General features: G+C 36.5%; 1 protein-coding gene and 1 pseudogene across 1 annotated transcript in view; one reads left to right on the top strand and one right to left on the bottom strand.

Annotated features, from left to right (window-relative positions):
• fry (microtubule binding protein furry) overlaps positions 1–12,041 on the bottom strand; it is a 1,411,512-nt gene that overhangs the window by 469,399 nt on the left and 930,072 nt on the right. The window lies entirely within an intron of this gene.
• LOC145662719 (uncharacterized) lies at positions 2,939–9,566 on the top strand (annotated as a pseudogene).

Raw genomic sequence — 12,041 nt, forward strand, 5'->3', positions numbered from 1 at the left:
TACAGGGTACTACTAAGTAGTGAACTACTTCACTGCTTCACATACCAATTTTTTATGAATGCACCTCCTGGGGGGATGGTCTCTAAAAAACCTGATGCAATAAACACAAAAATCATGAACATTTTATAATGTACCTCCGCCGTGGTACCCCCCCACACATAAAATGCATCGGCGAAAAGCCTAATCGTTCAGGAATACATTGATAACAAAATTATCTTCCTATCTTAATTAGGGGCTGAGCTATAATCCTGGACGCAGCAGTTGCATCAATGGGCGTTTAAAGATTAAAATCATGCACATCCATACTAACTATAGCTCTGAAATTTTGCACAGATAAGTTAACCGATGATATATCATATTTACACATACCGGTACTTTTCGCTTTAGCTTATCCTTTTAGTGTTAAATTAATTAAGTTACATCAAATGCATTTCGATTGTGTATATGTGTACAACGCAGGTTAATTAAGCATTATTTCAATGGATGGCAGATTGATTCAGAGTTAGTTCGAAACCTTATGTGGTACAGTCCGCAGCAAAAAACCTGCAACATGAGCATGTAAGTTTACAGTGAAACTACGCCTAACACTGCAGGGAATCAACATAACGTCTAAGTGGCACGAATCACGCCAGGAGAAACCTCGGCTTCCTCCCCTGCACACTTATTTTGGAGCAAGAGACTTCGTCGTTTCACAATAAACTTACATGCTCATGTTGCAGGTTTTTTTGCTGCGGACTGTACCTTTAACGCGAAAGTTAGTCCATAAATGTTCTTTCCCATTTTCGAAACAAGCCATATAGTATTTTCAAACTAAGCAACTAAGAGACTGCAGAATATTAGCTGAAGACTAAAAATGAAGAATAACATTCTAAAACAAGTTCTAAAAAACAATTCTTCTATAAAAAGCACTGAAAAGGAGAAAATAGTTTCTGATGGGGCAAAACGAAGTAAAAGGAACTAGGACTAGAAATATTGGGCTCAATTTAATCTTTAAGTGACATTCAAAAAATGCACAAAATCTTTGGCAATCAACCTTAGAAAGAACACCCAATGCTTTCAGTCTTAATCCCTTTTAATGTTTGATCTATAGAAACACTGATTTTCAGTCTTAGAAAGAGCATCCAATGTTTCTTAGTCTTAGCCCATTTAATGTTTAATCCATAAACCGCCTTATGCAGAGTCGTTTTGATGTCGCATTAGCGTCCACTAAAGGCCTGACTATTGCAGGAAACATGCTAGTCGAACTCTTAAGTATGGCACTAATGACGCGTCAGAACAACTCTGCATAAGGCCCAAAAACTTTATCCTTCAACATTAGGAAAGCTATCCAACGCTTATAGCATGACTTGTTAGTCCCATTTAATGTTTAATCCGCAAAATTTTTAGCCCACAACCTTAGGAAGAGCACCAAATGCTTTTAAGCTTACTTGTTAGCTCTATTTAATGTTTAATCCACAAAAGCTTTAGCACTCAATCTTAGTCTTACAATGTTAGTCCATTTCATGTATAATCCATGAAAACTTTACCCCACAATCTTAGGATAATAACCCAACTGTTAGCGTTACTTGTTAGTCCCATTTAATGTTTAATCCGCAAAAGCTTTAGCAACCAACCTTAGTAAGAGCACACAATGCTTTTACTCTTAGTATCTATTCTTCATTTTGCCCCACAAAAAACTTTTAGTGCATTTTGAAAAGTACTGTTCTCATTTATTTTTTTAAATTCCTAGCTCAAGCGATACCACAGAACGAACAGAAATTACTGTCTCTTATGATTAAAGTAATAAAATATGACAAGATGATTTTTACAAGGGAATATTTTAGGGTGCTTCACATTACTTCATTGATACGTACTTATTAGAATTTTTCAAGAATGTAATGTTAACTATCTCTTGCTACTTTCGTCCTTAAAATGATTTTTGTATTTTAAATGAAGACAAAAAGGACAGTATATGTATCATACGTTCTGAGGTAAGCACATTCGATCTTCATCGAGCTTACTATAGTCTAAACCTTAAATTTCTCAGTATGCAGTCAAATATTTTCTTGTGTACACAAGAAAATATTTTCTTGCTACAGGTCATCAAAACTGGGATTTGATATTAGCACGATTTTCGGGGAGGGGAGATGTTCTAATTGGTATTTAGAACAAAAGCACAAGAAAGAAACTTATTAAACATTAATTTTACTCATCTGGAAATAAATGACCAGATGGTTCATTAGTTAATTGTAAACGCAGTGTGTACTTAAAATAAAAAGATTTGTCAAAATGATTGAAGGACATTTTCTTCTACAATAGGACGACTTACTAATTAGGAACTTCATTCTTCTATTCTAAAGCGAAATTATAATGAACAATGCTACGCTACGCGAAATAGTCCGTTTCAATAAAGTTTAAAATTTTGTAAGAATCAGATCTCTTTCTCCCAATTTGTATCTCATAGTTATTTAACCCTTAATTAGTCGCATGGGGAATTTTGTTCCGCACTTTTACATTTCTCTTTTTGTTTTCCTTACTTTCGATCGTATGCTTTTGAACTTTTGTCTAGCTGTCTTTTAAAGTTTCATGATTAAACAACAATACATATTTGAATTGTTGCCCAAGCCACTAGTGAATATTTTGTTATTTATTTTGGAGTGATGCAGTTTGCGGAGCAAAGTTCCGCGCGCGACTAAATAAGTTACCCTTTTTTTTCTCCTACAAATTCTACGCTTTCTTTCAGTTTATTGTTTTTAGCCGACAGCAATTAAGCGATTCGGTGACTACGAAACATATCACAAGCAAGCGCCACCACCACTATTTTTTAAAATTTATTTTACAAAAATATATTTTCAGATACAGTTCATTTGTAAGCAACTGAAGTTATAAGCGGTTTATATGTGCATTGTGCGCTCTGAAAATAAAAACATAGAGAAGAGAGTTAGTCTTTTCTTTCAAAATGGATCATCATGAACGTGATGTGGACAGAATTAGAAACATGTTGCTGGAAGTTCTGGCTGAAGACGACAATTTAGATGTTCCGGATATGGAAGATGGCGATGAAGATATCATTGAAGAAAGCGACCATATCTCTGCCAGTGAAGAATTAGCAGATGAAGGTGAAGTGTTGCCACAAGCAGATCATGTGAAATCACTCTCAAATACTACTGCACGGGGACCATATCTTCTAGGAAAGGACAATGTCACTAAATGGTACGCACATGCTCCACGGCAAATTATACGAAGAAGAAGTCAGAATATTTTGACTCATTTACCAGGAGTCAAAGGACATGCTAAAGAAGCGAAAACGCCGAGCGAATTTTGGAGTTTGTTCTTTAGTACGTCTATGCTAGAGAGAATTGTTGAATTTACAAACCAGTGCATTGAAACACATAGGGACGCTTATAGCAGAGAAAGAGATGCTCAAAATACTAATATACAGAAGTAAAGGCCTTGCTGGGCCTTCTGTATCTTGCAGGAGGACTGAACTTGCAGGAGGAGGATAATTAGTCAATAGCATAAAATAACTTAAGACGACTTTTAAAACAAATATTTTAACCTAAAATTAAATACAAATTTTAAAAAAACAAATATTACACGAGTTTTACTATGTAGTTATTATGCGGAACAAAATTCCGCACGCGACTAATTAAGTAACTTTTTTCACGCGACTAGTTAAGGGTTAACAGGCTTCACCAACCTGATAATTTTCTTGGAGAATCCTTCTTACAACACACACTATAGCATAGTATTGTAAACTTTCTGCTTCAGAAACTAATATAAAATGTTTTTTTAAAAAAGAAGAAGAAAATTCCGTATTGTGGCTTAGCCTTTATGAAACTTCCACACAAATCTACTGCACCTTCTACTTCTGAAGGATGAGTTCTAAAACTGGAGCGATTGCCAGCTAGAATACAGATATTATTTGAAAAGTGTTTTTTCAAGAGCTCTGGACTACCTTTTTAAAACTGAAACTTCATTTCAGTTAGAGCCATTACTTCTGTTCTGCTCTGATAAAACAGATGGCAAAAGTTGAGACTTTGTAAAAATGGTTTAGCACAAAAAAAAAAAAAAAAAAAAAAAGTTGGTCTACAACTGCTAACTTTCAACGGTGCACACTTTGCTCTGTTACAAAAACGGTCATCTGTGTGAATATGAGAAAGTTTCAATCTTACTAGCCAGAATCAGCAGTTTGTAGATACAAAGGGTCAGAATCACACATAGATCACATATCCTATCGAAGACGATCTATAAATTGAATTCATGCGCATTTTTGACATTCTATTGAAAGATATAGGGTGTTCCTCAAGCTTCCACTTTTGGATTACTATTGTTTCTTCTAGTCAGACGATCAACTTCTAACAGTACTAAGTCCAAATTTGCCGATGACTTAAAGATCCATAAAACTGTTAATGCTACAAAACGTTAAGATCTATTGCAAGCTTGTATATTGGTTTAACACGTAACATACGTAACGATTTTAATCAATAGAGTTACAGATGAAATATAGAGTGAGTTTTTTTCTTTTTAACTTGAGACTGCAAAATATCTGGAGAAACAAGCATCAAACGAAAAACAAAAATCTTCCAAAATAATGTTATATTTTGGAAGGGAAAATCCACCTGTGATAAAATTAGTTCGCCCAGCACCCCGCGGGAGGGGCAGGGAAACTTTGAAAACTTAAATGGCGACTCCCATTTTTTAAATTGCAATTTGGATTCTACGGCGAAAAATAAATTATATTCGAAATATTGTTATCGATTAGTCAGACATAGCGCCGTAATCAGTGCAAACTACTTTCACTAACGTTTCTTCAATTGGGAGCCGCCATGTTTAATTGCAGAATAGTTCGTATTAAACGTCTTTCGTATTAAACGTCTTCTTGACTAGTGATAGGTTGCAAAGAAGATTGCTCTGAATTCGGTGGGAATTCAGATCATTCAAATATGGCATGTAAATTAGGCAACCTGCGGTGGTAATTGTAGTTTGGCTTGCAAGCATTATATTGGCTGCATCATTCCGTAATCATCAAACTAGGCAAAACTAGTTTAAGAACAACAAATGAACGCAGTTCCAAACATATGAAGCAACTACACGACTTCAGTAAAATTGATATAGTGTCAGTAATAAACAAAATCTGAAATAAAACGAGATACTTCAAAAGTGACTATGTTTGTGACTTAACAACTATTGAATCACCAGATCGATCATTCAACATAGATGATGTTCGGGCCTGAGGTGTTTTTTATTATTTCATTTTGATGGTGCAACTTGGGGAAGAGGGCGATATATAAAAATGATCGAAAATGACCAATATTAGTGTCAATCCATAGTTTTTGGAGTCCCTCAGAACAGTGACACTTCCGATGCCGGTTAAATCCAAATTCAGCCCCGCAACCTGGGGAAGAGGAGGGGGAGATGTATAAAAATGATAGAAAATGACCGATATTAGTGTCAAATCCATAGTTCTCTGGGTCGCTGAGATTATTAGTAACATCTCCGATGCAGTGTAAATCCAAATTCAGCCCTGCAACTTAGAGGAGGGAGAGTAGAGATATATGAAAATGACAGATGTCAAAAGTAAAAAGTTACTCACTAATGGAACATATTACTAATTTTTCTTATTTTAACCCAACGAAGCGGTAATTAACCCTAGAGCAAAATAAACGAATGAAGCGACTAATAAACAAACTTCTTGGTTAACAGTTAGAGAAGTGAATATCGATAGCCCCTTACGTACCATATCGTGAACCACGGAGAGATATAGCCGATAAAATGTTTGGCAGCCAACTACGATTAACACCGCACGCTGTACGTAATTGCACTGCCACATTTGAATTAACCTGAATTGACGCCAATTGCAGAACAATCTTTCAAGCCACCTATCACGATTTGAGAAGACGTTTAATATATACAAGATTTGTACTGTTCATCGCAGATCTATTCTGCAATTAAATGTGGTGACTCCCAATTGAAGAAAACTTTAGTGAAACTAGTTTTCACTGATTACAATGTCATCAATTATGAATCGAGAAAACGGTTTCGAATAAAATTTACTTACTTTCACAGGGTGTCTATCGGTCACGAAAGTCACGAATGTCACGAAAAAGTCACGAAATCAGAAAACGGTAACGAAAGTCACGAAAAAGTCACGAAATTTAGCTTTTGGGTCACGATTTTTTTTTAAAACTACAAATGTAAGTACAGATTGGAAAATTTTGTTTCATAAAACGTCAAAATTCACCACCAAAAAGGTCTATGGTCGGCTTTAGACGCTACCAAATCGCTAGCAAAGTACGTTTCTATCGCATGGATGAAAATTCGGCCTAATTTGCACCCAAATTCGCTCTTGAAAATGTTAGGAAATTGTGTGATTTGGTAAAGAAAAGGTCACGAAAAAGTCACAAAATTTCATTTTGAAATTTTAGTAGGCACCCTGTTTTACCACTAGAATCCGAATCTGAAATTAAAAATGCGGGTCGTCCCCACTTAAGTTATCGAGGTTTCTCCTCGCTCCACCCAAATTTTATCACAGGTGAATTTCCTTCTCCAAAATTATTAACTCTTTTACTTCGAAAATGTATTTCGTCCGATCTTATTTTTCCAGATGTTTTGCCGTCTCTAGTTCAAAAACTCACTCTGCATATTCCATATTTGGTATGAACGAAAACATACAAAAATGAAGGAATGGCAATCAAATTTGTTCGTCAATTTAAGAGATTGAAAATGCTTATCAGCATCCATGACAAAATGTTTTCGATACAAGGACAAACTCTTTCCACAAAGTAGTTTCGATACACAATAGTACTCAAAATATATTTTCGAAACAAAATACAAAATTCTGCTGAACAGAATATTTTTCGATATGAAGTTCAAATAAATATTATTTTAATAAGTGCAATATAAAAGAAAATGAAAAGTGAAATAAGAATAGTATTAAATTTATCCATTAGCGTAACTTTATAAAGATTCAATTCTGTTTTGCTTTAACCTAACTCAGCATTTAGGTTTTCTTTAATCAATATCACACTCAATCACTCGCTCCCTCTTTATTTTATATTGTAAGGATCATCATCTTCAGCGCAAGCACGTGTTACTACAACACGTGCTACTTATTTATAAACAGTATAAGCAGACGAAAGCTACAACCAGGGAGATACGAAACCAAGACGATGGAGCCCGAGGAAGAACGAGCCCCAGGAGACCATCTATAAAAGCGCAGTCTGAGAAGGAACCAGCTATTAGTCTGATCACTGATCAAGTAACCAACACCCGTTCCTGAGGTTGTCACGGCCCTAACCTAATCCCGAGGTCGCCACGGACTAGAGGTCCTAACCACAACTAAACCTTGCGAAGCTGCTTTGGGCTGAGGAGGTTTTTCCTACAAGTTCACCATAAACCTGCAGATGCTCTGGAGGCTGCTTTGAGCAACATGGGCACCATGCAAAACCCATTTCTCCTTCATCTTGGTCACTTTAACGGAAGATATTATTAATTTGTTCTTTGTAAAATTCAAAGATAACTGTATTTAAATTTTATAATAAAAATGGTGAAGTGGAAACACCCGGACCTTTACTGACTCTGCCTCAAAGACATTACAATATTATAACCTTCATTTGCTACCAAATTCTTTTAGGTCGGAACTACAATATGCATAATTAGCATAAAACTTAAAAAATGAGAAATTTTGCTCGAGATTTTTAGGTCATCTAATATATAAAATAGATTATATTATCCAAAATACGAGAATTACAAAATGGATTAACAAATTTTTGGGTAACGCCTCAAAGAAAGAGTCTGGGTTATGCAAGTACAACACGCGTCAATATAATCTTTCCAGCCTTAGAACAAAGTAGACGTAAACAAAGCGAAATGTATTACTCCGCAATTCACACGTGCTTCAGCAGCGAGAGACGTGAACAGCAAGATCATCTGCTAGCTTTCTGTCGTCGCATAATTTCCGAAGTGTAAGGCTACGGTTGGTTGGTAAATAATTAACGCACTGACACTAATTACTGCTATGCTGGAAATATGTATTTTCTTAAATCGTTATATAAACGAGATTGCCTCTGTTCATGTTGTCCTCTTTTGTGTTTTATAACACGAGACGAAGATGGATTATTGTCACTCATTGTCGCCATGAAACTCTATATTCTACAATTTCAAATGAGCGGAGTCGACGCGCGAACACATACGCATGCGCAGTAAATACTATATGTCTAAGTACGGCTAAGGTTGAAATAAAGCTGCATCTGTTGTTAAATATTATATATATTGCATTTATCACAAAATTCAGGATAAATTCAGACATCTTTATTCGAAATTATTATTTTAGTAGGGATTATATTGCGATAGGATATTAGTGCAGTGAGACCAACAACCAATCACTAGTCATCGACCGACTGATAGTCAGGTGGGTTTGCTTACATCTACTTTTTTTCTAGGGCTGGAAAGATTATATATATATATATATATATATATATATATATATATATATATATATATATATATATATATATATATATATATATATATATATTACTGAAACGAAATTACGAACAATACTGTGCTACCTTGTTATTTGTGTGTTGATTTCTCCTGAAATAATCTAATATACACAATATTAGCGTGTTGATTTACCATAATAAGTGTCATACAGGGTGCGGCAGCTATTTGAGAACACATAGTATAAGTGACACAGTATCCTGTATGTCATTGTAACACATCCCTTTTTGTTGCAGGTAAGCACGGCAAACCCTACGCTAACCAGGAAATAAAGAGGCATGCAGTCATCGCCTCCTTGGCTGCAGGGCACGCCGATTCCAAGATCGCTGCCTTCCTGAACATCGCCCGGCCATTTGTTGTCGCCCGGAGAGAACTGGAGGCCGCCAGTGGTGATGTGGAAACCGTTTCCCACAGGAAACGACATTTTCAGCGCTCGGACAGGACCAGGACGCCCGAACTCATCGCTTCCGTCCAAGCTATTGTCGAAGCGGACCCAGGGAAGTCCATGAGGTCACTCGCAAGAGAGAATCAGGTTGACGAAGCCACCATTTGACGTGTGTTGTATGAAGACCTCCGTTACAAGTCGTACGTGATGCGAAGAGGCTAGTTCATGTCCACGAGAACCAGGGAGAATAGAGTAATCCGCACCAGGAGCCTTTTGAACAAGCTGAAACATCCCGAGCAGTAGAAATGCTCTGGTTCTTCTCGGATGAGAAAATCTTCGTCCAGGACCAACAGGCAAACGGCAGAAATGCGGCTGGCTGTATCAAACACCCGAGGAGGTTCAGACCGTCATGCACACCAAGTTCTCCGCCTCCGTGATGATTCTGGGGGTCGTAAGTAATGAGGGCGACGTGATGCCTCAAAATTTCTTTAGTCAATGTGCCAGAGTCAATGCCGTTGCTTACACCGATGTATTGAAGATGGTTGTGAAGCCCTGGATTACTGCTATAGCACGTGGCAGGTCATATGTTTTTCAGCAGGACTCCGCTCCCGTCCATATGGCCCATTCAATCCAAAAATGGTTGGCTACGAATTTTCATGACCACGTCACCCAAACATGTGGCCCCCAGCTCCCCTGATGTCAACCCTTTGGACTTTTACGTCAGGGGCGTGATTGAGAGGGTCTCTAATAAGCATCCACAAACACCGTTGGCTCTCAGGGCAGCCATTATGGATGCCATGACCAACATTCCCAGGACCCATCTCAATCATACCTGCCGACGATTTCAATACCGTTTAGTAGCTGTTATTGCGGCAGATAGCGGTTTCATAGAATGATATCCTGTATTGGGTCTGTCTACACGTGTACATAATGTTCAATGGTCATTAAATGCTCTATCTTCTGTCTCTGCTCCTTTTTCCGCGGATGTTATTTTGTTCTCAAATAGCTGCCGCACCCTGTATATGTTCACAATGTTCACCCCCTTGCTGTAGAACTGTTCATACCATTCACCCAGATTCTGAAAAGTCAGTAACCGTGAAATGATTTGTCCTGGAAAGTTTTCCTGTAGCATGATTAGAGCTTTTCAAGCGGTATGACTGTTCTCCCAGTACTGGAATGAAATGAAATGAAATTTCAAGTTTTATGTGCCACGATTATACCTTATAGGTTACAGGAGACGGATAATTAATGAAGGTAAATGAAATAAGTTTACGGAAGAATTGATGGAATGAGAATATGGTGGGAAATTGGTGAACCCAGAGAAAACTTATGGACACGATGTTGTCCCACAGGATAACATGGTCCAGGATCGAACCAGAGACCTCTAACACCAGAAGGTCTCAAATTCTGAAGATATGGTGCAAGCAGCATATCATGTAGCGTTCTTGACTGACAGTAGCCTTTACCAAAAGTAGTTTAAGCGTCGTCTCCCTTAAATGTACTACTCTAAGCTGGGTATTTAAATGTGAAGTTGGGTATTTAAATGATTGGCAATTAATAGACTTTTAGCCACAGAGTTGGAAATTTTCTACAAATCTCATTCAACTTCAGCCTGTCAATCAGCCAAAACGTTATTTATTACCTTCTCAGATCATACATATTACCATCTCATGTAAAGCCGTAGCTACGGAGGGGAAGAGGAGAGCGGGGTCGTTGCCCCGGGCGCTGATGGCAAGAGGGCGCCGAACAAGCAAGCAAGCAGAAAGAAAAATGTTTGAAAATAGTAAACGACGCGACTCTCCGTCAGAGTATTAGCACCCTATTAAATCAATATTGTTGTCAGTTGCAAAGAAATATAGTTGGTAAAAATTTTCTTGTGAATGGAGCGAGCAACCCAAACGTTTCAATAAGAGTTCCAACAATGTGATGTCTTAATGGCGATGTGATATACAAGGTGTCGAGTAATGACTTATAGTGTACGCAGGAACGTCTTTCAGAAATGGTTAAAGTCTAAAATACGTGTTCAGAGTTTTGATAGTAATGAGTTTGGTTCGTTAATCCTGCTTTTCTACCCAATTGGATAATTCAAGAAGGCATGAAAAGAGGTATGAAAAGGTGAGAATGAAGATATGAAAGTGAGAGGGGTGAAGAGACACACGCAAGCTGCTATATGCGCGGAAATATTAAAAATGAAGATAAATTAAAGGAATAATAACATTTTCGAACTTGACATAGTTGTAGAATAGGGACTTCGGTGCTCAGAACTTAACACAAGGAATTTCGTCTTTTTCAAAGACTGATCACTATTAGCTATTTTTTGTTTTGTTTTGTTTGTTTGTTTATTGATATAGAAATTCCTTCCAATCTCAAGGAATTTATTCCGATCATTTTTCCATCAACTACTTGCATCGACAGGATTTCTTTCCTTTTTTGTATTCCTTTCCAGTTGTGTGATTTTTTTTTATCTATCTACATTCGCACAAAACATATACACACATTATTTATGAGTATTATTGTATTTTTAATATGTTAATTAATAATAAGTAACCTTAAATTCAGAACTTTCACTCATTAAGAAATTGAGTAATTACTATAATTTGAAAATATGTAGTATCCAAATTATATTTTAGAATATAAATACAAATATAAAACATTAAACATATTCTTCAGCTCTATCGATAAATACTGAGAAATTCGCGAAGGATCCTTCTGACTTTCTGTTACATTTCACAAATTATACACATATATATATAAAGAGAATCAAAATTAAAACATACACAACAAAATTTCAAAAGTTTACAATGTTGTCACACATTTCGAACATTTTAAAAGCACATAGTTTTTAAATGTATTGAAATTTCATTTCCTATCGATAGTATGAAATGTTGTAATTAGTTGGACTGTAAATTTCCATAACTGTTCTCCAAGTAGACGTGCATACAACCAAAGGTAATTTTGTCAAGCATAACAGGAAGTCCAAAATAAGCCTCTTGAAAACAGCTCTTATTTGTATTTAAAAAAAAAAAAAAAAAAAAAAAAAAAAACAACGAACACTCAGATATTGCAATGGTCTGTCCAAGCAGCTTGATAAAAATTCAGCGTAGCGTAATAACAAAACTGCTTCTTATATGAAAAAATAAATAAATAAACAGAAGGAAAAGCTTGGTGAGAT

The sequence above is a fragment of the Thermobia domestica genome, chromosome 10 (genome assembly GCF_964235325.1).
Source record: "Thermobia domestica chromosome 10, izTheDome1.hap1.1, whole genome shotgun sequence".
Taxonomy (NCBI): Eukaryota; Metazoa; Arthropoda; class Insecta; order Zygentoma; family Lepismatidae; genus Thermobia; species Thermobia domestica.